The sequence below is a fragment of the Neovison vison genome, chromosome 7, assembly GCF_020171115.1.
Source record: "Neovison vison isolate M4711 chromosome 7, ASM_NN_V1, whole genome shotgun sequence".
Lineage (NCBI taxonomy): Eukaryota > Metazoa > Chordata > Mammalia > Carnivora > Mustelidae > Neogale > Neogale vison.
In genome coordinates, this window is record NC_058097.1 from 123,626,737 (window position 1) to 123,653,873 (window position 27,137).

Consider the following 27,137-nt stretch of genomic DNA (forward strand, 5'->3'; position numbering starts at 1 on the left):
ACTATTTTACCATTCAAGTTGACATTTTTTTGTTTCTTGGCATGACCGATGATTTTTAATTTGGACCTAGATTTTGAATATTATGGAATGTAACTCCATATCTTATTTAAATCTTTTGATTCTACTGCCATGTGGCAGTAGGTATTCAGATTACCAGTTGATCTCGATTGACTAGGTAGGGAGATCTGCTTGTTACTTCTGGGTAGGAGTTGAGATTCTGGTTCCCAGGGTCTTCCACTGCCAGCAGCCTGGTTGAGAAATAGGAACACTCCGTTCCTTCTCCTCAGTTGTCCTCCACTGACACCAGAGGCAGAAGTGCTTCTTTACCATAGGCAATAGTGAAAGTTTTGATTTCATGAGATCTCTCCTGATCCCTCTCAGCAGAGATGGGAAAGGAACATTTCATTACTGCCAGGTAAAAATGAAAGTCCATGTTCCCTATATGGTCTTCACTGACATATGCCCAAAAGAGATAAAATCTGTTTCCTACTCAGTCTTCTCTGCCACAGTCCTGATGAGGTAAGTAGGTATGGTGAGATGCTTCAGTATAGCATTGTAAGGATGGAAATCAAGACTCACCACTCTGCCTTTCCTGACATTGGGTAACTTGAGACCACAGGTATTTTCTGTGGTGTTTGCCTGGATGAAAGTAATTATTGTCTACTTTTTCTGTCTTCTGTGCTGTCCTTTTCCTGATCATTTGACTAGAGAGAGTATATTTTGTTGGGGTCATTTTTGTTGCTGTTGTTTATTCTTTTTGGTGTTTCTGACTTCCTGTCCTTGTCTCCAAATCTGGAATATGAGATAGAAAATTCAGAGAACTGAACATGGTGTTATTCCTCAAGATTTCATACTGGTCTGCCTTTTCTTTCCACCTTTTAGTGTTTTCTTATATTTTTTAAAAAGGTAATGTACAGTGTTTTTAGTCATACTTAATAGGAATAATAGGGAAAATAACTTCTACTCCACCTTCCCAGAGCCATACACCTCAGTACCACATAATCTGTTGCCACATAATCTTGAGTGCCCAAATTTGACAACGGCACTTATAATCAAATCCTCAGAATGAGATTTTAGGTACCACACTGTTGTTAATGAGTGGGATAGTGAGTGATAGTATTGGCTATATATTGGCCTCAAAATTCTAAGGATTTTGTATTGGGATAAAGTGAAATTAGAAGTTGAGAATTTGGGATGTGAATAGTGATAATGCTTGATTTATATGTGTGCAGTGTAAATACAAAAATGTGGTATTGGCTGACATTTATTGTGGCATTTGAAATCTTGCAAATGTATGTGGTATTTAAATGCATATATACAGATGAAAATATTTCTTCTCATTTATTTATCTCCTAGGCTGAATGAAAGGTATAGTTCTTTCCATGAGGGGCAATCACTTAATTGCCAAAGAAGTTGCAGAATCTGGCTAGTGTTGCACGAGTATGGAAATTGGAACAATTGTGGAAGTATTCTGAGAGGGTGTTTTAGAAGATCCTTGAAGTTTAGCTATGACAAAGGTGAATAGTGAATGTGGTAGAGATGTTGGAGCTTCCTTGCTGTAGCATTGAGGAAGGGCTCAGAAGTCTCACGAATTTAAATAAGCTAGAATACATTTACCATGTAAATCTTGGGAATACATCTTCTGACCATGTTTCCTTGAATGGACAGGAGAAAATTATTCTTACTAAAGCAAGAAGAATTCAGTGGTTAGAAGGGCATTAGAGTATGGAGAAGATTAGTGAAAGAGGAACTATGAAGACTAGCATTTACAGAAAAGGACTATGCAAGAAACCTGTGTTCTCTAACATCAACAAGGTCTGTGGAATTCTGGAATGGGATGGGAGAAGCCAGATCTTAAGTATTAGAAGAAAGGTGGACATAATTACCATAATGTGCAGAAAAATGAAATGTTAATCAGTATGTTTTGACTTATAAGGATTCACAGCAATGACTAACAAGCTATCGTATCTAGGGACAAAATACGTACACTGGGGCATAGGATACAGCTTGGTTTATATGATGATGACGCCAGACTGGGGCTTTCTGCATGGGCAGACATGGGAATGGTGGGGAGTCCTAGCAATGTGATCTCTCTTTGGGGTCTGTTTTACACAAACAACATGCCACCAGTGAAACAAAGATTCCTGCAGGTGGTGGACGTGGGCTGCACTCTTCCTTTGCTCCCCCTACAAGACGGGACTGCAGGTATGAGGCCCTGGCCTTACTTTCTGGTGCTGCACAAACCAGAGTCTTAGAGGTTCTAAAAAAGACATTGCTTTCATGGTTTTCTTTTTTCCTTCTTTCCCTTCTTTCCTTCCTTTCATCCTTTCCTTCCTTTCTGCCTTCCCCCCACCTTTTTCTTGTCTCTTCTCCTCCCTCTTTTCTCTCATTTTAAATCAAATATCTCTTGGCAAACTCCAGAATTTAACAAGGAGGATGTACTTCTCACTCTGATCTTTGAGATAATTTGGTTCATTCAGTCTGCTGTTCAAAGTAACTAAGTTACTAAGTTACTAGGGGCGCCTGGGTGGCTCAGTGGGTTAAGCCGCTGCCTTCGGCTCGGGTCATGATCTCAGGGTCCTGGGATCGAGTCCCGTATCGGGCTCTCTGCTCGGCGGGGAGCCTGCTTCCCTCTCTCTCTCTCTGCCTGCCTCTCCATCTACTTGTGATTTCTCTCTGTCAAATAAATAAATAAAATCTTTAAAAAAAAAAAGTAACTAAGTTACTATATGTTTTATGGATTCTCACCATACTTGTTGAAAAACAAATAAATTTCAGTTTGGCTGAACAAAGTGATTTATCCTTGGATGCTAAGAAATACCCATGGTTAGAATTCTAGTCAGGGCTGGAGCTCCTAGGTGGCCTGGTCACCTGTCCCTGATGACAAGAGCCAAGCATGGCTCCTCCCCTATGCTGTCCCCAGAATTGTTAGGCCTTTTGATCCCACAGATCTACTTGTGGGCACCCAACTCTTTCTCTTTCCTGGCCCAGGAGATATCTACTCTGTTGTGAATGCTTCTCAAAAAAGTTCAGTGGCACTGTAGCTTTGTAAATGTGCTGAGTCAAGGCAATTTTAAAATGCCTTGGTCATTTGATTCTAACCTATCCATGACCCATCCCTTTTATTGTCTCCCTCAAAGGTGTGATACATCAGACCTTGGAACCTAAGTACATATTCTCACACAGTGTTATGACTTTGGATGCTGCTGACCTTCCTTTTGAGTCTGACTTTCTGTTTCCCAGTCAGTAACCCTGCCCTGGTTAGAAGTGAGAGGAGCAGGCAGGTGCTGAGGACATCTGCCACATGCAGGGTTTCAAAGTGGTTCTTAGTGCAGGTGGCCCATCCCTAGCTGAGGAGGAGGAAACTGGTCAATCTCCTCTGGGATGAAAGAAATGTCCTGGTTTGAGAGATGGTTTCTGAACAAACGCTAAGTGGTAACCTCAGGGTCTTCTTGTCCAAGAAATAAAAAGCACTGAAGATAATGCAGCTCAAGCTTCACAGAGAACTGCCTCTGAGAAATATAGAGGTAGGTTGAGAATGAAGTGTAGGACAGAGAGGGAGGAAGGGGGAAAGAGAGAGAAAGAGAGGAGAAGTAGCAGAGGAGAGGGAGAGAGAAAGAGAGGGGAGGGAAATGAGGGAGAGAAAGAGGGGAAGAGGAAGGGAGAGGGAGGAGGAGGAAGGGGAAAGAAGGGAGGGGGAGAGAAGAAGGGAGGGAAAGAGAAAGGGAGAGAAAAACAGGGAGGGAGAGAGGAAGAGGGGAAAGAAGGGGACGGGAGAGTGATGGAAGAGAGGAAGAAGGAAGGAGCGATAACTAGGGAAGGGGAAGGGGAGAGAAATAATAGAAGGGGAAGAGGAAAAAAGGAGGAAAAGGAAGAAGGAGGAAGAAAGAGGGAGGGAGAAGGAGATACAGAGGGAGAGAAAGAGGGAGAGGAGAAGGGAGAAGGGAGAGAGGGAAGGAAGGAATGGGCAGAGGAGTGGGAGGGAGGAGGAAGAAAAGTGAAGAGGAGCCTGTGGTGTACAGGTGACCTCTAGCTTCTGTAAGAATCTCATTAACAGGGGCGTTTGGGTGGCTCAGTGGGTTAAAGCCTCTGCCTTCGGCTTGGGTCATGATCCCAGGCTCCTGGGATCGAGCCCCATGTTGGACTCTCTGCTCAGCAGGGAGCCTGCTTCCTCCTCTCTCTCTGCCTGCCTCTCTGCCTGCTTGTGATCTCTGTCTGTCAAAAAAAAAAAAAAAAAAAAAAAAAAAAAAGAATCTCATTAACCGAGCCCTAGGAGCCTCTTCTGCACATTTCTATCAGGTGATAATCCTTCCCTGGCAAGAAAGAGAGGAAGCACATGATGTCTACTCAGGTTGTAGCCTAGATTACTTAGTGCTGAGTCAGTTGAGTGCTGAGCCTTTTCACAGAGCACTTTTTCTTCAGGTGAAGCAGGCTGAGCATTACAGGAGAGGCCTGTAGGAGAGAAGAATTTGCTGGGACAAACTGACAAAATCAGCCAGTGGCTGAGCAGGAAGGACTAGCATCCTGTGGTAAGTGCTGCTGCTCCATCATGTCTGTCTTGTAGGGGAAAGATGCTGCCTTATCGGTTCCTCAGCCTATTAGAGTTGGCATTAAGGTCAGTCCACATATCCTACTATGTGGAAGGCTCTAACCTGGACCTACAGGCCCCTCAGTGTTTTGTTCTCCACACCTGTGACACAGTTGAGGAGTTGGTGGGTGGGGGCATTTAGGAGCCCTGGAATGTTTGGGTGAAGCCTTTTGGGAGAGTAGAAGGCATGCTAAAGCAGTAGCAAGTTGCAGGAATTGTTTTAGGGGGTGGGGTTTTGTTTGTGATGTTATAGCATCCCTTGTTGAAATAAACCCAGTTTTAATGGAAAAGTCTTGCTCATGGATGGGGAAAGTTGTCATGGTAAAAGAGAAGTCATGAATGAAATAGTTAAAATCAAAGTCACTCAACTGTGCCATGAGTGTTGAATAAGAAACCAAGAGCAGCCCAACTTTTATGGTGGTGATGACATTTCTTCTTGATTCTGACATTAGCTTTTATTTTCATTGCCCTTTTCTTGGATTCTTTTTCATGACTCAGTTAACCTGGGCTAAGGGAAGCCCTGAGTGTTCTCAAGTGGTCAGTAAAGGAGGCAGCTAAACTACTCCTCTATTGGTCTCTGAGAGCAAAAATCCTAAGACCAGGTGAAGAAGACTCTTCCAAGCAAAAACCCAAACAGCGTCCTGAATTATTGCGAAGGGTCAGGCTTCCCAAGGTGGCAGGCTCCCTCAGGGCAGGGCCCAGCTAGAAGAATAGCCATAGGAGCTGTGCCATGGGATCTGATAGGTGCAGTCACTGTCTTCTGTTCTGGTCACATTCCTTTCTTCTTACATTGTGCCTGTGTGCATGTGTACTATGTGTGTGTGCATATGCATGTGTGACTGTCATCACATGATTACATCCCCAGGCAGTAGCCTGTTCACCCAGGAGGATAGCCCTGTGAAATTTAGTGTGAGAGGATCCCTTCTCCCCTCCCCAAACCTGTCATACCCACTCTCTTATCTAAAAACTGGTGTTTGAGGGAATCCTTTGAAATAAATCCAATCATTAAAAGTCAGACTCAGAAAGGGAGATAAGAGATTCCTCTTTTTCCTGGATATGTCAGTTGAAGATTCCTGGGAATAAATGGACCATGAGAGGTTCTGGAATCCAGGTGAGAGGGTGGATGAACTGAGAGCAATGACGTTCTCACATTAAAATCAACGAGGGAAATAATCACACACACAACACCTCTAACGTGTTTTCTCTTATTTTCCTGTGAATAACTCAAAATTCACAACCTGGCTGTGTAAACTAAGAACACCCTCAGGCCCGTGACCAGTCAGTGCTGGTACACGTATGTTCATGTGTGTGTTTATGTGCACCAACTACATCCATGGCCAACTTTCCAGAAAAAAATACAATTCTTTAAACTCTCTAAAACATGATAAACTTGTCTAGTCTGCCACATAGTAATTAATGAGTACCCTAATCTCACCAACCCTATGCTTGGTGTTTGGGGCAAAAATATGACAGACACCCAGTATTTGCCCTCAAGGGGCTTTTATTCCAGTCAGGGAGAAAGACAAGAAGAAGTAAAAACAAACATATAGTTAATTACAAGTTGTAGCACCCACCTCAAAGGAAGTAGCAAAGTGCTGTGAGAGAATCATGGGAAGATCTAATTTATGTATGACAGGCAGGTGGCAGAAAAATGGCCTCTTTAAGAATGCATTTTATTTATTTATTTGTTTAATATTTTATTTATTAATTTGAGAGAGAGTGAGCATGAGTGAGAGAACAGAAGCATGAGTGAGAGAGAGTCAGAAAAAGAGGGAGAAGGAGAAGGGAACCTGACATGGGGTTCAATCCCAGGATCTTGGGATCATGACCTGAGCCAAAGGCAGATGTTCAACCGACTGAGCCACCCACACACTCTTCATTCATTTATTTAATCAAAATTTAAAAAATATCTACTAAGTGCCTACTATTCTTGGCATTGAGTAACACACGGTGAACAAAACTATGAGCTCCATGTCCTCAATGAACTTACATTCCAGTAAGAAGTGATAGACAAGAGCCAAAATACAGAAATAAATACTAATGCATGTAAGAAGTGATGAGTACTGTGGAGGGAATTTGAACAGGCACTGGGAATGGCAGTGGTGGGCAAGGCCTGCACATTTACACTGGGTCACTGGGTTGGGCTTCACAGCAAAGGTACCATGTAAGGTAAGATTGGAATAAGTATGATATCAAGCCCCATGGATAGCCTGGGAAAGACCCTTCCAGGCTGAGGTAAGAGAAAATAAATGCAAAGGCCCTGGGGCAGTGTGGCTGAGGCTGGGTGAGGGGAGGGGAGTGTGAGAAGGAAGGGAGGATAGAGGAATCTGCCCAGAGAGTGCAGGGCCTGGGTGCACTGTGAAGATCCTGGCTATTACCCAGAGTGAGACAGGGAGCTCCTGGAGGTGCGGGGCAAGATAGTGACTTGATCTGATTTGTATTTTCACAGGTCCTCTGGCTACTATGTGCAGCAATGAGACTACTGAGGCCGAGACTGGTAGAGGTTGGTGGGAGCATTTTAAAGGGAAGGGACAGAGATGATGTACTTTTTCTCTCCCAGATACTTCATGCCCCCAATCCTGGGCTTCAGGCCTGGAGAGAAGAGACTAGGGGATGAGGATAAACAGCCAAGGACCATGGAGTCCCAAGTTGTGCTTGTTGGTGACAAGCTCAGAGTCTTGTCTGTGCCCTGTGATGGCCTGCGTAGGGTGGAGGAAGACCACTGACTTTAGAGGTAAAACACCTAGGTTGATGTCCCAGTTCAGTCCTGGATTTCTCATTCATGGTTAAATGAATAGTACTCGTACCAATTTCATTCAACAGGTTTGTTGCACAAAAGAGAAGAATGCCAAAGTGCTTCAGATATTTTAAGAGCAGCACAAATCTAAATGTAAAAGTAAATCTAAATTCCCATTCTCATTTTAGTCTCTCAAACTTCCAGATTTGAGAAGACTGGAAACTTTCTCCTTAGGAAATTCAAATGAAAAAAACATTTTTTTTGAAGAGACTGTCTTTTTTCCACTGTATAATTTTTTCCCGCTTTGTCGAAGATTATTTGCCCATAAAGTTGAGGGTCCATATCTGGGCTCTCTACTCTGTTCCACTGGTCTATGTGTCTGTTTTTATGACAGTCTTGCAGCATGTCTTGGTAATCACAGCTTTGTAATAAAGCTTGAAATCAGGTAACGTGATGCCCCCAGCTTTATTTTTGTTTTTCAATATTTCCTTAGTGATTCGGGGTCTCTTCTGATTCCATACAACTTTTTGGATTATTTGCTCCAGCTCTTTGAAGAATACTGGTGGAATTTTGATCGGAATGGCATTAAAAGTATAGATTGCTCTAGGCAGTATAGACATTTTAACAATGTTTATTCTTCTGATCCAAGAGCATGGAATGGTCTTCCATCTTTTTGTGTCTTCTTCAATTTCTTTCATGAGTGTTCTGTAGTTCCACGAATACAGATCCTTTACCTCTTTGGTTAGGTTTATTCCCAGGTATCTTACGGTTCTTGGTGCTATAGTAAATGGAATCGATTCTCTAATTTCCCTTTCTGTATTTTCATTGTTAGTGTATAAGAAAGCCACTGATTTCTGTACATTGATTTTGTATCCTGCCACATTGCTGAATTGCTGTATGAATTCTAGTAGTTTGGGGGTGGAGTCTTTTGGGTTTTCCATATAAAGAATCATGTCATCTGCGAAGAGAGAGAGTTTGACTTCTTCATTGCCAATTTGGATAACTTTTATTTCTCTTTGTTGTCTGATTGCTGTTGCTAGGACTTCTAATACTATGTTGAACAAGAGTGGTGAGAGTGGGCATCCTTGTCTTGTTCCTGATCTCAACGGGAAGGCTGCAAGCTTTTTCCCATTGAGGATGATATTTGCTGTGGGTCTTTCATAGATAGATTTGATGAGGTTCAGGAATGTTTCCTCTATCCCTATACTTTGAAGCGTTTTAATCAGGAACGGATGCTGGATTTTGTCAAATGCTTTTTCTGCATCGATTGAGAGGACCATGTGGTTCTTCTCTCTTCTCATATTAATTTGTTGTATCACATTGATTGATTTGCGAATGTTGAACCATCCTTGTAGCCAGGGATGAATCCCACCTGGTCATGGTGGATAATCTTTTTAATGTGCTGTTGGATCCTGTTTGCTAGGATCTTGTTGAAAATCTTAGTATCCATATTCATCAGTGATATTGGTCTGAAACTCTCCTTTTTGGTAGGGTCTTTGCCTGGCTTGGGGATCAGGGTAATGCTGGCTTCATAGAAAGAGTCGGAAGTTTTCCTTCTGCTTCAATTTTTTGAAACAGCTTCAGGAGAATAGGTGTTATTTCTTCTTTGAAAGTTTGGTAGAATTCCCCAGGGAATCCGTCAGGTCCTGGGCTCTTGTTTTTTTGGGTGGTTTTTGATCACCGCTTCAATCTCTTTACTAGATATTGGTCTATTCAAGTCGTCAACTTCTTCCTGGTTCAATTTTGGGAGTTTATATTTTTCCAGGAATGCATCCATTTCATCTACGTTGCTTAGCTTATTGGTATATAACTGTTGATAATAACTTCTGATGATTGTTTCTACTTCCTTGGTGTTAGTTGTGATCTCTCCCTTTTCATTCATAATTTTATGAATTTGGGCTTTCTCTCTTTTCTTTTGGATTAGTGTGGCCAATGGCTTATCAATCTTATTGATTCTTTCAAAAAACCAGCTTCTAGTTTCATTGATACTTTCTACTGTATCTCTGGTTTCTACCTCATTGATCTCAGCTGTAATCTTGATTATTTCCCTTTTTATGTGTGGAGTTGGTTTTATTTGTTGTTGATTCTCGACCATTTTCTTTCACCGTACACAAAGATAACCTCAAAATGGATAAAAGACCTCAACGTGAGACAGGAATCCATCAGAATCCTAGAAGAGAACATAGGCAGCAATCTCTTCGATATCAGCCACAGCAACTTCTTTCAAGATATGTCTCCAAAGGCAAAGGAAACAAAAGCGAAAATAAACTTTTGGGACTTCATCAAAATCAAAAGTTTCTGCACAGCAAAGGAAACAGTCAAGAAAACAAAGAGGCAACCCACGGAATGGGAGAAGATATTTATTTGCAAATGACAGTACAGACAAAAGGTTGATATCCAGGATCTATAAAGAACTCCTCAAACTCAACACACACAAAACAGACAATCGTATCAAAAAATGGGCAGAAGATATGAACAGAGACTTCTCCAATCAAGACATACAAATAGCTATCAGACACATGAAAAAATGTTCATCATCACTAGCCATCAGGGAGATTCAAATCAAAACCACATTGAGATATCACCTTACACCAGTTAGAATGGCCAAAATTAGCAAGACAGGAAACAACATGTGTTGGAGGGGATGTGGAGAAAGGGGAACCCTCTTACACTGTTGGTGGGAATGCAAATTGGTGCAGCCTCTTTTGAGAACAGTGTGGCGATTCCTCAAGAAATTAAAAATAGAACTTCCCTATGACCCTGCCATTGCACTCCATTGCAATGGCCACGGTCGCCAAACTATGGAAAGAACCAAGATGCCCTTCAACGGATGAATGGATAAGGAAGATGTGGTCCATATACACTATGGAGTATTAGGCCTCCAACTTTTGTAGCAACATGGACAGGACTGGAAGAGATTATGCTGAGTGAAATCAGTTAAGCAGAGAGAGTCAATTATCATATGGTTTCACTTATTTGTGGAGCATAACAAATAGCATGGAGGACATGGGGAGTTAGAGAGGAGAAGGGAATTGGGGGAAATTGGAAGGGGAGGTGAACCATGAGAGACTATGGACTCTAAAAAACAATCTGAGGGGTTTGAAGTGGCGAGGGGGTGGGAGGTTGGGGTACCAGGTGGTGGGTATTATAGAGGGCACAGATGCATGGAGCACTGGGTGTGGTGAAAAAATAATGAATACTGTTATGCTGAAAATAAATAAAAAATAAAAAAAAATTTTCCCTTATTGTGATTAAAATATTTTTCTTGGAATTATTTTATTTTATTAAGATTTTATTTATTTATTTGACACACAGAGAGAGAGAGATCACAAGTAGGCAGAGGGGCAGGCAGAGGAGGAGGGGAAAGCAGGCTCAGCAGAGAGCCCAATGTGGGCTCGATACCAGGACCCTGGGATCATGACCTGAGCTGAAGGCAGAGGCTTAACCCACTGAGCCACCCAGGCACCCCTCTTGTAATTATTTTAGATTTACAAGAAGCTGCAAAGATAATATAGAGAATTTTCACATTACCTTTACCCAATTTCCCCTAATGTCAATATTTTATATAATTATAGTACATTTGTCAAAACAAAGAGTTTACCTCTGGCATTCTACTATGAACTACACTCTATATTTTATTGAACTTCATAATGTCATAACTTCACTAATGTCTCTTTCTGGTTCCAAGGACAGCACATTGCATTTAGAACCTGCTCTATGACAGTAGCCTGTGTGGGTCTTTAGAGAGAGGGTGAATGATGATGGTGTTAAATATGGTGAAGATGATTGCAAGGGGTCTATGTAGAAGCAGATGATAATCTCTTGTTTTTAGAGGCCGTGGAGAATGGAACTGAAGGGGGTAAAACAAGTTTTAATTTCAACAGAATTTATTTAAGGTAGATAATAAAAAAAAATGCATCTTAAAGAAAGGCTGACCAAGGTCTTGGGGGGAGATTACCAAGGTAGCTTGTGAAGCTCCCTCCACTGGAAAACATCCATATGAAGTAAAAAGTATTATCTCTAGAGACAGAAAGAAGGAAAAATCTGGACCATGGATTCCAAGAGCAATGGAAACAAGGAAACAGGATAAGGAGAATAATTTAGCAGCCTACAAACTTATTTCAGTTTACCCTAGCTAAGGAAGGACTGCACACTACCTACTCAAAAGACAAATTATTTGGTTTCATATGGGTGGGCAAATGTAGGTTGAAACTGGATTCTGCACAAATAGATCTCTAACCTATGCTTTTTTTTGGGTTGGAAAAAGCCAGTCTGATCCCATGGGACTCATTCTGACAGGCCTGTCCAAGTACAACAGGGGCAGTGAGCCCTTTACCAATATTAAAAATTGGTATTTTAATATCAGTATTCCAATATTGGAAGCTGACTTTCAGGATTGGAGCTTATGACTGACTTTTCCAAAGTGTTTTTATGGTAACCGTAGCTGTCTGGCAAATTTATGAAGGGTTTATAAATCAGGGAGTCTCCTCATAATTGTTATATCTCTTTACTTTGGAACACTGTCCCAACACCCAAGTGGGTCCCAACACCTGGCTTCCTGAGGTGATTTTCTCATTGAAATGGGATGGGTCTTGAACTCATCGTGTTGGGGGGCAGGGAACTGCAAGTCACACCCCTCACAGGATGAAGGGGAAATAGGGGCAAAATGAAGTTTGTTCCAGAAGGCAGGGTGCTTGCAGGAACAACAGCCAGCTAGCTAGCTCTGATGTTGAGGACAGAGGCTGGTAGAATGTACTCAGACTGGTAGATTTTGGTTCACATAACGAGGAGAAGGCTGTCGATTTTGTGGAATATGTATATGTGTGTGTATATATATATGTATGTGTGTGTGTGTGTGTGTATAATTTTTTTTCCACAGAGAGGCACAATTTGCTGATGATCAAATACTTCATTTGAGCAATTCCAATAAAGAGTGGAAGACAAAGTGAAGGAGATATTAGAGATGACATTCATGAATTGAATGCAGAAAAGTTACCCAGATCTATCTCTAAGATATCTGAAACCCTGTGATTCTATGACTGTATGAAGTTTATGTGAAATGACATAAGGTCAAGTAGGGATTCACACTTTGGGTGTCTTCAGTTCAGCTCTGCTCCCAGTAATGTGGAGTATGAACTAGGAAAAATTTTTACTCTTAAACAACCCCCTGTGCCACCCAGTCCATCCCTTTGAAGAAGTATAACTCATTTGCTCACATTCTTCAAGGCAATTAATTGTCCCCATGATCTCATTCAGCAGTTTTCATTCTCTGCTATTCAGTAAAATAATTTATGATCATTTTTGTTAACTGCAAATACTTGTTTCTCAGGGCTAAAGCTACTGAATCAGCATCTCTCAGGTGGGGGACAAGGATCTAATTTTATAAATCTTGACAGAAGACCCTAACTTCAGATTGGGAACTACTTGTGTCCTCTAAATCCCTCCTGCTGCAGTGCCATACCAGAGACTCCCTCACGACCACCACACAGTATCTCTGCAGATGGTCTTATGTCTCTGTCCCCAATGTCCTCTCACCTCAAACGCTATGGAGCTAATACCTGTAGACATCCTGGCACCCAAAGGGGATTTAGTCAAAGGATAGGTGGCTGTGTGTGCCAGAGATACAGTTGCTGGAGGATAGCAGGCTGGATAACAGACAAGAAATCTGTAGGTTTTATTTAGCACTGTGTTGTGTCTCTTTGCTTTATTTCACTTAAATCTGGGGAAAAATGCATATACCATTTCAAAGCAGGTTTGAATTGAACTTGAATTTGCAAATTTTACCTGATACCATGTTATTTTTAAAATTGATGGAAAAGGGGTGGCCTCTCTTTTGAGAAGGCTCAGATATGAAATGGAGTTTGGGGGTGCCTGGGTGGCTCAGTGTCTTAAGCCTCTGCCTTTGACTCAGGTCATGATCTCAGGGTCCTGGGATTGAGCCCTGCATCATCTGCTTCTCTGCTCAGCAGGGAGCCTGCTTCCCCCTCTCTCTCTGCCTGCCTCTTTGCCTACTTGCGATCTCTCTGTCAAATAAATAAATAAAATCTTTTTAAAAAATGGAGTTTGGGGGATGGGAGGAGGCAAATGTTTTATCTTTGGCTGAAAACCTTATGGAGCAGAAAGCTAGCTTTGCTCATGTAAATGAAGTGGAGAGTGCTGCAACACTTAATTGGAAAAGCCGAGAAAACAGCCTGATACATCAATTCTGGCAAGTTGGAAACCCATAGTTAAAGGCCTCATTGGGACACCAGAAAAAATTGTTTATGGACTGTCTGGGTGTCAACTTATTCAAATATGTGTTCTACATATGATCACAGAGGCTTTTAACTCTAAGGAGGAACTGCATGTGATTTTTCACTTTTCTTTAATAAGAAAACTAAATTCTGATTTTAACAGTTCATAAGATGAGTAATTATCTTATTGAAAGTAGAATTTAGCATCCCTTTTCATTTTATGATACTTCATTTTCTTGAAAGTTTTATCTAGGGAAGATGTTATTCCATTTTATTAATATTCATTGTAGAAAGGTGCACTTCACACCTTGATACTGTTTTTCACACCCTGAAAGCTAGCATTAGAGACCAGATCCAGAAATTTGCTCCCTATTCACCTGCGAGGGAATTCAGGGCCCAGGTGCCCCTTTTCCAACCCCAGTCCTTGAGGGGATCTCTGAGCTCCAGTGTCACTGTAGAACTTTGTAGGTTTCCATTGCCCAGCCCCAGAGGATGCTGTTCCCTGCACCATGAAGAGATTACACTCTCTAGGTGCACACATTGTGTGTGCACTGAATGACACACACAAATTACTCAGTGGTGACCCTCTCGGGGTCAAGCCAGGAAGGATGCTTAGGCTGTCTCAGGGAAATATTTTTTGAGAAGATGATAGTGGCGAGGTAACCTAAATCCTGGAGAACAAGGGCATTTATAGAAAAAAGGATGTCTGGGAGCAGAAATCCTGATGAAACCTCCCAGAGCAAGTTTCAACTGAGAAGAAAAGCAGCAATCTCTCTTCCTCTGCAGGCCTGTGACCCCAAGCAAGGAGGAAGGCACAGGGGATTCCTGACCAGGGGGTTTGTCCAAGTCCGGAGCGGCCTTTTAGCTGTTCCTACAGGAACAGTGGAGAGCAGGGACAGGTCAGCAGCTTGCATTGAGAAATGGGGTCAGGTCCTCCTCTCAGAGATTGGGAAACTAAGGTCCAGAGAGGCTGGGTTTGCTCTGGTCACAGATAGGCCCTGGAACCCAGGCTGCTGATCCTTCCTACAAAAATGTCCCCCATATCAGGGACAGCTCATGGGCCATGGCCTGCCTCCCTCTAGGACAAGTACCTCACCCTTCCCCTTGCCCAGTCTGGAGTCTAAGTGATGGTGGGAGAAGTCCTGGGAGCCCTTTGTCTCCCTCCCTGATATGTGTGCTCCCCTCCCCTCCCTGCACCTGCCTAGCTTCTGAAATTCTGAGACAGAAGCTGGAAGGCCGCATGAAGTGAAAAGATGGGGTCTGGTATTTGCTACACATGACCATTTTTATTATGGAGACATAAGAGCACTGGACTAGGAATCAGAATTCCTAGTCTGAATGACAGATCTGCCACTTACCAACCTCTCTGGGCCCTGTGTGCTATCTGAGAAATGGGTATACTGATAATAACTACTGCACTACTCGTTGGTTTATTTAGTTACTCAACACACTTATTAGCACTTTCTATGTTCCAGATGCCAAGGATATGACTGTAAATGAGAGAGACGGAGACTATTATCTCATGCTGCACGCACTCCGCTCATGCTGTTGCCCATTTACTCACACACACACACACCTCACCTGCTCACTTATTCATTCATTCACTCATATGATCTCACTAACACCCTGACATTTATTCATTCATTCATTCATTCATTCACTCACACTCACACACCTCTCATGCACCTTTACCAATGCTTTCTCACTCACTTGCTCCTCCCGCCCTGTGTTCAGAGCCAGAGGGCTACACTGGGCAGAAAGGCTGTAGCACAGAGCCTCATTCTTGGGTTTTCTCCTACCCTCCCAACTTGCATGACATGCAGGAAGACCTCAGGAATACTTGCAGACTGCAGCAACTGAGGTGAATGCAGAGCCCAGAGTGTTCCCTTCATTCCCATAGGTAAGCTACATAATGATCCATTTAAGGCTGGTGAGGACACGGGAAAGCTCAGTGGAGGGGCTGACATTTGAGTCATTGGATTATGATTTTTCTGGGATTTGTTTCAACTTTGAGACATAGATTCATTCAACCAGGTGCACAAGTCTCCAAATAGTGATGTTGTTGAAAGGAAGAAAGACTTCTGTTTCTTATTTTTTGACTGATTGGTCCTTTGGTGACAAAGTGTTGAGAAAAGAACCCTGCAGTAAGTGAGGAGGGGTATCAGTGGCAGAGGTAGCAGGGTGCTTACTGGAAGCAGAGAGGTGGTCCCCCTACTCCTTTAAGCATCCTGCTGAGTAGGCCCATTAAGGAGAGGAGAGAGGCCTCTGCCTGAGGTGAAGAGGGGAGTGCCTTAGTTCAGCCTGGCCAGGGCTAGGCTTCTAGGAAGCGGAGATCTCCACACAGGTGTCTGGGCTACAGTGAGGATCATAGGCCAGTATTTGCTACTCAGAGCTGAGTGCGGCAAGGCCAAAGGCATCTCTGCTTCCTGCATGTGGGGGCTGTCTGGGCAGCTTCAATATTCCCATGACTTTGAAGAAGAATACCTCTCCCCTCAGTCCAAGAGTGGCAATGTGTGCCCCTTGACAAGGGGCTACTCCGCTAGCCAGGTGAAAAGGAGCTGGGGAGCCTGGAAGAGGGTGACTTGATACCTCCTGCGCTCTGGAATGCAAGTTAGTCTGCTAAAGAAGGAGGGCATCAAGGTAAGAAAAGAGAGGCTGATATTTGGATAAGTGAGTTGCCTCCACATCTGTACTATCCAGAAACCATGGATGATAGCTGCATAGTGCCAAACCCCAATTGTGTTCAATACTGTTGGGGTCAATGTCCCTGTGTAAGACAGTGGTAAGCTGTCCTCTCCACTGTGACTCTTACGGGGAATTCCCCTTTTAGGACTGTAGAAAACCCAGAAGAAAGGTCACCTTCCCATTATTATAACCACCTCTGCCTCCATCTCCTCTCCCTGAAGCTCAGGGAAAGGCCACAATAAGGGACAAAAAAACATTGTTGATTGCCTACTATCCAGTAGGAGCACAAACCAGTCACCTTCTCTACCCTTCACCCAATCTGTACTACCCATATTAAAGGAAAAAAGTGAGGTCTCGTTCATTGCCCAAGATTACAGCAGTAAGTAACAGCACTGGAGTCCAATCTGTCTAGGCGTTCTGCTCTTTGCACTTTCACGTGACCTAAGAAGACCAGGGTGATGGACTGAATTGTGTTCCCCCAAATTCATATGTTCAATCCCCAAGCCTCATGTGGCCATCTGGATGTAGGTCTATGAGGAAATGAATTAAGTTAAATGAAGTCTTATGCAATGAGCTCTAATCTGATAGGACTGTGTCCTTATAAAAAGAGGAAGACACCCTGTTTCTCTCTCTTTCTCTCCCATATGAGGACACAGCTAGAAGGCACCATCTGCAAGTTAGGAAGAAAGCCCTTACAATAAACCAAACCTGCTGACATCTTGACTTTGGATTTCCAGCCTCTAGGACTGTAAGAAAACAAATTCTTTTTTATTTATTTTTATTTTTTATTTTTTAAAAATTATTTTTTTTCAGTGTTCCAAGATTCATTGTGTATGCACCACATCAAGTGTTCCATGCAATATGTGTGCTCCTTAATACCACTACCAGGCCCACCCAACCCTCCAACCCTCTCCCCTCCAAAAACCTCAGTTTGTTTCTCAGAGTCCACAGTCTTTCATGGTTTGTCTCCCCCTCAAATTTCCTCCAATTCACTTCTCCTCTCCATCTCCCAATGTCCTCCATGTTATTCCTTATACTCCACAAGTAAGTGAAACCGTGTATAACTGACTCTCTCTGCTTGACTTATTTCACTCAGCATAATCTCTTCCAGTCCCATCCATGTTGATATAAAAGTTGGGTATTCATCCTTTCTGATGGAGGTATAACACTCCATTGTATATAGGAACCATGTCTTCTTTATCCATTCTTCTGTTGAAGGACATCTTGGCTCTTTCCACAGTTTGGTGACTGTGGCCATTGCTGCTATAAACATTGGGGTACAGTGGCCCTTCTTTTCACTACATCTGTATCCTTGGGATAAAAATCCAGTAGTGCAATTGCAGGGTCATAGGGTAGCTCTATTTTAAATTTCATAAGGAATCTGCACACTGTTCTCCAAATTGGCTGCACCAACTTGCATTCCCACCACAGTGTAAGAAGATTCCCCTTTCTCCACATCCTCTCCAACACACGTTGTTTACTGTCTTGTTAATTTTGGCCATTCTAACTGGTGTTAGGTGGTATCTCAATGTGGTTTTGATTTGAATCTCCCTGATGGCCAATGATGAGGAACATTTTTTCATGTGTCTATTAGCCATTTTTATGTCTTCTTTGGAGAAGTGTCTGTTCATGTCTTCTGCCCATTTTTTGATGTGGTTATCTATTTTGTGTGTGCTGAGTTTGAGGAATTCTTTATAGATCTTGGATATCAGCCCTTTGTCTATGGTGTCATTTGCGAATATCTTCTCCCATTCCATGGATTGCCTCTTTGCTTTGTTGACTGTTTCTTTTGCTGTGCAGAAGCTTTTGATCTTGATGAAGTTCCAGAAGTTCATTTTAGCTTTTGTTTCCTTTGCCTTTGGTGACAAGTCTTGAAGGAAGTTGCTGTGGACAATGTGGAAGAGGTTACTGCCTACGTTCTCCTCTATGATTTTGATAGATTCCTGCCTCACGTTGAGGTCTTTTATCCATTTTAAGTTTGTCTTTGTGTATGGTGTGAGAGAATGGTCTAGTTTCATTCTTCTATACAAAACTGTCCAATTTTCCCAGCACCATTTATGGAAGAGACTGTCTTTTTTCACTGTATATTTTTTATTGCTTTGTCAAATATTATTTGACCATAGAGTTGAGGGTCCATATCTGGGTGTCTCTACTCTGTTCCACTGGTCTATGTGTCTGTTTTTGTGCCAGTACCCTTCTGTCTTGGTGATCACAGTTTTATAGTAAAGCTTGAAATCAGGCAATGTGATGCCCCCCCAAGTCTTGTTTTTGAAGATTAATTAATTTTTTGACAGTGAGAGGTAGAGAGAGAGTGTGCAATCAGGGGAAGCAGCAGGGAGAGGGAGAGGGAGAAGCAGGCTCACTGATGAGCAGGGGGCCTGATGTGGGGCTCAACCCCAGGATCCTGGAATCATGACCTGAGCAGAAGGCAGATGCTTAACCAACTTAGCCACCCAGGTGCCCCAGAAAGCAAATACTGCTTCCCAGTCTGTGATATATTTTTTAAATTTAATTTAACTTTTTCAGTGTTCCAAGATCCATTGTTTATTCATCAAGCCCAGTGCTCCTTGCAGTACGCCTGCTCCTTAATACCCACCACCAGGCTCACCTAACCCCCCACCCGTCTCCCCTCTAATGCCCTCAGTTTGTTTCTCAGAGTCCATGGTCTCGCATGGTTTGTCTCCCCCTCAAATTTTCCCCAATTCACTTTTCCTTTCCTTCTTCTAATGTCTTCTGTGTTATATTTTATGCTCCACAAGTAAGTGAAACCATATGATAATTGACTCTCTCTGCTTGACTTATTTCACTCAGCATAATCTCTTCCAGTCTCATCCATGTTGATACAAAAGTTGATTATTCATCCTTTCTGATGGAGGTGTAATATTCCATTATATATAAGGACCACATAGTACTTATTCATTCTTATGTTGAAGGGTATCTTGGCTCTTTCCACAGTTTGGTAATTGTGGCCATTGCTGCTATGAACATTGGGATACAGCTGTCCGTTCTTTTCACTGCATGTGTATCTTTAGGGTAAATACCCAATAGTGCAATTGCAGAGTAATAGGGTAGCTCTATTTTAAATTTCTTAAGGAATCTCCATACTGTTTTCCAAAGTGGTTGCACCAATTTGCATTCCCACCAACAGTGTAAGAGGGTTCCCCTCTCTCCACATCCTCTCCAACACTTGTTGTTTACTGTCTTTTTAATTTTCCAGCCTGTGATATTTTGTATGGCAACCTCAGCCAACATAGACAAGAAGGAATTAGTGAGACAAGGGAGATTCCCTTCTGGTGTCATTGTGTCTCTGTGTGCCAGTGTGAAGGTGTGCAGCTGTCGTTGTCCTGGTAGGTCCCCCCGCCCCCAACTTTGTGACTTGGCATCTTTGCAGTCTGGTCTCTGTAGGACCTCTTGGTGGTATTTTGTGACTAAGTATGTAGCTGGGTAGGGGTGCTCTGTCAAGATGAGAGTTCCTCTCTCTGACAAAGGTTCAAAGGCTCAGTGTTGTCCACCAGGGCATTGTGGGCCTTTGACTTGTGGTGATCATGGGAACCTTTAAGTATGAGAGGCTGATGGCCTTGAACTGAACTCCCTATCCAAGTGAATCCACCTCTTCTAGTGTGAGCCCAGCTAGTAAGAGGATTCCAAACCCAGAGAGTCTGCCTCCTGCACTTCAGTCCTTGCCATATAGGGATAAAAGTCCAGTAAAGACTCGGGAAGGAGGGGGTCTTAAGCACAGTAGGGAAAGACACTGAGACCTCATCCCTGCTTTCCTGTCTCACCACCCCTGTGGGAGCAGCTCATAGCTCCAAGAAAGTACTGTTGACATGCCCTCCATATACCTCTCACCACATGGAGTTATCCTCAGGATGTTGAGATATTTCTGGGAAGGCCACCAGATTGTTTTCTTCTGCTCAGATACTCCTGTGATGCTCTACACTGTTTCCCAGAGCATTTGGGTGAACTGCTCATCCATTGGAGCCTGTAGCCCCCAGAAAAAAACCACAATCCTGTGTGAGTGAGATGAAGTTGTGTGTCATTTCAGTTCCCAGGCTCTAGTGCCTATGCCAGGACCCAAGCCCACTGGCAAAACAAAACTTTTGATGGCTCAACCCTGAAGATCCCATAATCCAGGCTGCAGTGACCTCTGAGGGGCTCTCAGGACAGGATCTTTTTGAGAAAGGAATGTAATATAATGATAGCCAGAAAAATAATCCTTGCATCTCAGAGATTCCTCCCAGTTCCAACGTCTGCTTCTATTTGCTTTCTTAGAGAGTGACCCCAGGAGTCTGGCACAGAGACGGCTTTAATCTCCCAGGTTAGAAATGCATTCTTTTCCCTATAACCTGAGAACAGGGATCTCTGTGGATCTCCTCAAACTCAATTCAGACAGCCTTTCATATCCATTTTTCTATATCTCATTCAGTTTGGTTTCATTTCTGAGTTCCCCATGTCCATATTAGCATCCTCTATGTTTCTTGAGAGGATCATAATAATCATAACAACCATTTTTGAGCACCCAATTTATGACAGACACTACCTGAAATGCTTTACATATATTACCTAATTTTGCAACATAATGATTCTTTAAATAGGAGCCATTAACTTCATTTTATAATGGAGGAATCCAAGATATAGTGACCTTGGGCGACTTACCTTGGATTAGGCAGCTGAGAGGTGACTGTGTGAATTCAGGACAGATGGACCCTAAGTCCCACCATGATGTAATGCTTTTTTCTGCTGTTCTATTTCTAGTCCCACCCCCTCCCAGACAGAGGCGGAGCAGAGATGATCATGACGCTGTGTCACATCCTCAACTGCTCTTGAGACTCAGAGAGTTTGGACACAGTGTTCGGTAATTGCCTCAGTTGGAGACTGGCCTAGGAGAATTGGCAGTGTTGAGGGAAAATCCTTCTGTGGTCACCAGACCAGTGACCCTGATCATCCTGGAACAATCAGATGGGCATCTCCAAAGTAGACAAGAGCCTAAACCTACCCCCTTCCCATCGCATCTTGGAGATGGAGGACTAAAACCTCATGTTCTCACACCCACCAACCTGCAGGTGGTGAATCAGAAAGGAATGATCAGGCTGAGCCTGGCTAGGTTGCTTGGGGACCTCATTAGCTGGTGTTTCTGGAACTCATTTGAACTCTGCAAACAGCAGGTACTCACAGCTAGCTTCAGAAAGAAACACAACTACCTTTTGGTGCTGTGGGGAGAACATCAATCTTCCATTTTGTCCAGGTGTATCTTTATCTCCTCCAAAATGCTGAAGGAAAAGTGGGCCAGTAGGGATTATTTGCTTTTGGTGCTCATTCTATGATAACAGGTAGACATGACCACAATTTGTAGGGCAACAATAACAGTCTATAGGCTGTTATTTTAGTCCAATGTCATGAGAACCTGAGGAAGGCTCAGAGAAGCCTCTCCCAACTCTCCCTTAGGATTGGGGTTTTGAAAGCAATGATCCGGGAATAGAAAACAACATTTGGGGGTTAAAAGTAGTAGCAGATTCTAGAAATGAAAGTCATCCCACAATAGCATTTAACACTGGAGTGTTAAGCTTAAGGATATGGCCAGATTAAAAGGCTCTGTGAGTAAAAGAACACCATTGAAAACTGCCTTCACAGAATGCACAGGCCACTTCTGGCTTTATAGGTGAGGGTGTGGAACCCAGAGAAAGAAGGGAACCTGTCTGAAGTTGGTAAATGCTGATAAGTGTCTTGGAATTAACATCCAGGTCTCCTAGGTGCCTGCCTGGTGCTTTTTCCACTTTCTCTTTATTTTACTTATGTTTAGCAACTTCCAAAGTGCTGGGCCCTCAACAGGTTTTAAGATTTAAAAAAAAATATTCAATTGATGGAAAGACAAAGAGTTAAAATTAGATACTGTCAAACTGGGGGCCTCATGACTCTTTTGAATGAACACAGAGACTTTGGTGATAGTTTTTCAGTATAGCCAGGGGTGCCTGGTGTGTGGAAAATGGACTACAGCACTCAGGCTGGATTCTTCAGACTCTGTTTTCTCCAACATGCTTCAGTAGCCTCCTTGAAATCAATGTTCCCGAGAATTATTCTAGCTCTACCTGGATAACCAGACTCCCCTCAGATATTGTGTGTCGGTCCCCTGGTATGCCCATACCTCACTGGGGCCCTGCTCATGCCCAGGAACTCACTTTCCCACCTGTGTGTCTGCTTTCCACTTTGTCTGGTCTTCTGGGACCACATGGGTGATGGGAAGAAAGGATCAGTATAGGATAGAGTCTGGACAGCTCTCCATGGAGTGATCATGAATTACTATGGCACAGAAAGCACAGGCCAAGGACACCAGGAATAGCTTTTTGATCATCTTCTGCTTTTTAAGAATTTTGGGGGGCATACTTTTTCTTGTCATCAATATTGAAATAATTAAAACATTACAAAGCTCCAGAGAAGGTGTGATTGCTTCTTAAGCTGGAAGAAAAAGAACAATGAAGTTGTTTCTCTGTGGAGCAGGGTGAGAGGCTGCAGGTGGTAGCTGCTGGAAGGGAAGCCGACACAGACAGGCGGAAAACAGTGGAAGGATTCCCAGCCAGAAGGGCCCAGAGGAGTGGCTAGTGGTGGGCAGGAATAACACCTGCAGACCCTTTTGCTCCATTGACCTCTTTGATGATGACATTCACTCCTTACCCCTGCCCACCAATGAATCTGGTGGACAGTTGTTGTAGCTTCAAGGAGAATGAGCCACAAAGAAACCCATAGAAACATGGCATGATAAAATGCTTACTGTTGGGGTCCCGCCAATCCAGTTCTGTCTCTTCTCCTGACTTTAGCTTCTATTTCTATAAAATAAGTATTATAATACTCACCATTTCTTCAAATGCCCAGAGTAAACAGAATATCAATCTACAAAAATGTTGCAGATCCATTATCCTCACATAACACGAAGGAAGGAAGGGAAAGAGAGTAAGCTGTTTGAACTACACTAAGGTAGGCTATCGAACTGATTTTTGTTTTTCCTTGTGTGTTTTTTTATTTTTCTCTTGAAAGTGGTAAAACAAAACTCTATTGTGTTTGGTAGAGAGGGTTTCCAAAGATGGCTTGGGGTTCTTTTTTGTTTCACATGTTTATAGATGGCTAGGATCCAATTCAGTCCTGGCTTGCAAAAGAATTCACATACTGAATATTTCCTCTAGCTATCTCAACATGAACTAAGTCACTTCTTCTGTGAGTATAGCAAGGCCTTGTCCCAAGCTCAAGCTTAAGCAGCTTGGAGCTGGAAACTAGGGAAGACACAGGCTGACTGTTGGATCTGAAGAAGGCCTGGGCAGCATGGAAAGGGGTGGTCAGTTAGCCCTGTGGGTCAGAAAGTCCAGATTTGCCACCTCTGGGCTCAAGGCTGAGTGTGTGACCAGAACACTTCATTTATATGACTTGTCCTTTTCTTCTTACAGGGCAAGCCCAAGATGCAGGGCCCAGGGTAAGACAGGGAGAATACTGGAGCCATAGAGGACAGGAAATGTAAAAATAACAACAGCAGCAGCAATAGCAGTCCCTAACACTTTCAAGTTTTTGGTGATATGCAGATTGTCTCATTTACTTGCTTATAACCCATTGAAGTTAGACCTTTGCATCCCCTATGGGAGTATATTCCTCTGGGAATATGCACCAAGGTGCAGACCAATTGGCCAAGCTCACTTTCAGTCCCCAACCCCCCACTCTGGCCCCCACCCCACCAAACCATAATGCTGGTATGGTGGGGAGCTCAGACCCCCAGGCTCCCACCCTGTAATGCTGATCTGGGGAGAAGATAACATAGTCAACTGACCTGAGGTAGAGCAGGACAGAATTGGGTTTAGAGAGGTGCTCCATGTCTCATGTAATGTGGGTTTTTAAATATCTAGCTTTCAGGTTAGATTACAGGATGAGTTGATAAGGGCTAGGGGAAGAGTATTGATGTAGGTAGGAGACTAGAAGGCTGGTGCTAGATTCTGCTCCATGGTCTTTGGTACTTCCTGTGTTCCTATTTTTCAAATGAGAAAACTTCTTCTCTATCCTGAGGCCCTAGCTAGTGGAAGACCACATGACAGGGAGACAGGAAAATAAAGGAAGATTTTTTTTAGCCCAACATTGGCAACCAGAACGTTAGCTGGGAGGGAAGAAGGGGTTCTTGAGAATATCTCTGCACCTAGAATTCCAGAGTTTTGAAGCTCTTTGGAAATGAGCAAATGAAAATCATCTCCAGGTAATTATATCTCTCCTCTCTCTGGCATGGCTGAGCCACAGAATCATCTACCTGCCTTGAATAACAGGGGCCCACCATGGTCTCTACCTCTGATCCCAACCCACCATCCTCCCTCAACCTCAGCCCTCCCCATCTTCCACTCAGCAGCTCAGTCAATAGTGGGCAATTGTCCAGGAAGCATGACCTCCGATGCTGAAGGAGGGGTAGAGCAGGGACTGAGAAATCTACTGGGTTCTCCACTTTCCCCTGTGTTCAAGGAGAAAGGAAAGGCAAAGGTGAAAAAGAAGTTCAAGCTCACTGATATTCAGTCAGCATGGGCTTCTGATGAAGGCTGAACGAGCAATTAGGGAGCATCTAAGAAGTGAAGCATTCAACCTGTGAACACTCTTCCAGGTAAGTTGGAGAGACACGGTCAGCTCAGCTGCACTGGTGTGACTCCCAAGATAGAGCTGCAGATGAGAGTGAGCTTGGGGTAAAAAGGAATAAAGGTTACATAAGCATGCACTTCCCAATTGTTCCCTCAAAGTGTATTTCATCTGTTCTTTTAGTTTTGGTCTTTTTTCAGAGTGGGAAATAGAGATCAAGTGCTAGGACGACTAAAAATCCAAAGGCTTTGCAATCCCAGAAGTAGGTATTTTCCTAAGAATGTTTAGTTCCACATGGCTTCATAAGGAGTAAAAAAGCAATCAGCTGACAAAGCAAAGCTAGCGAGCCTTGTCCCAAGAGAGAGATAGATTTTGGGAATGTTCAGCTTTGGGGAACTTTCCACACCATGCCTTTCCTGGGTGTATGGGCAACAAGGTGATTGCTCTGAGCTAGATTAGTATGTTTCCCATTTAGGATTTCTCTCAGCATGCTGGAGAGAGGTCTGGGCCCTCCCCTAACACCTAACCTTTGAGGTGCTTGAGCCCCCATCCCCATTTTTTCCTGTGAGATCCTCAGGTCTATCCCCCAACCACTCCTTCAGAGAGTTCACAGGTCTTCCTCTGCTGACATGGGGAGTGAAATATGCACAATGTGCTCAGAGAAGTTCATTACAACCTTAGAGTTGAAAAGATCACCCTTACGCAGTGAGAGGTTACTAGAGGTGTAATCCTGACAGCTCTGTCACTCAGAGATCTTCCTAGAGAATGCTCTGGCTAAGACATCAGCACACCATGGGAGGGACTATGTGGCATGGTGAAGGGACAAGGAGGAGGTGGGGGGAACCTCTCTTTGGCCTGGGCCTTCTGTGAACCAAGGTTGTCAAAAGCCCAGATATCTGAGGTTCAGTCTGGTTGGGGAAAATCTGATCCACTCTCAAGAGCCACTGGTGGAAGGAAAGGATGTGTCTTCCAGCCTGTCTGAGATTAGGATGAGTAGGTTCAAAAGTTCTGGAGAGTGCTCTCTGACTGGAGATTTCTTTAACAGACGGAAAGCTTCACTACGTTAAAGTCTGAAGCATAAGCAATATTGGATCAGAAATGCATTGAGTGATCTGGGGTGAGGGTGAGCCCTGAGCTTCAGGAGAAAGGAGGGGGCAGAGGAAGGTGGGCTGAGTTACTAGTGTCATGCTACACCTGCTTGCTAAGAACCAGCCCTGGGATCTTATTCACTATTTGGGCCCTTTTCTCTTCCACCAGACCATCAGGTAAGTGGCCAGAAAGATGCTTCGGATAAGTTTTAGTGCCTTGAGAGAGTCTGTTCGACCTGATTTTCTCGTTGGTCCTTCCAGAATAGTGCTGTCCACCAGAACTTCCTGTGATGATCAAAATATTCTAAATCTGTGTTGTCTAATACAATAGCTACTAGCCACATATGAGTATTGAGCCCTCAAAAAAGTGGCTAAGGTGACTGAAAAACTGAATTTTAAATTTTATTTAATTTTAATTAATTCTAATTTAAATAGCAACGTGTGCCTAGTGGCTACCGTACTGGACAGCAAAGCTCCAGACTTCTTGAGAAGAGTGAGGTTGGAGAGTCTAGGGCACTGAACTAGGAGTCGGCAGATCAGTCCTTTAGTCCAGCCCAGCCACTGAGCCTTGTGTGAACTTTAGAAAATTATTTAACTTCTTGGTGCCTTAGTTTCTCTCCCTGTCTAGGGGCTGAGTGTGGGAGGTTGGCCCTGCCTGCCTTGATAAACATACATGAAAGTTTGAACACATCTGTGTTACCAGTACTCAGCTCTAGAAAACAGAACCTGACCGGGATCTTAAAAGCTCCTCTCTTGCTCATTATTACAGTCTGCACACAAGGATAAACCGTACGTTGACTTCCAAAAGAAGTGGTCAGTTTTGCCTGTTTTTGAACTTACTATAAATGAGACACATAGTATGTATTTTCTTTTTTATTTATTTATTTATTTTTTTCCAATTTATTTATTTTCAGAAAAACAGTATTCATTATTTTTTCACCACACCCAGTGCTCCATGCAAGCTGTGCCCTCTATAATACCCACCACCTGGTACCCCAACCTCCCACCCCCCCGCCACTTCAAACCCCTCAGATTGTTTTTCAGAGTCCATAGTCTCTCATGGTTCATCTCCCCTTCCAATTTACCCAAAAGCACATACCCTCCCCAATGTCCATAACCCTACCCCCCTTCTCCCAACCCCCCTCCCCCCAGCAACCCACAGTTTGTTTTGTGAGATTAAGAGTCACTTATGGTTTGTCTCCCTCCCTATCCCATCT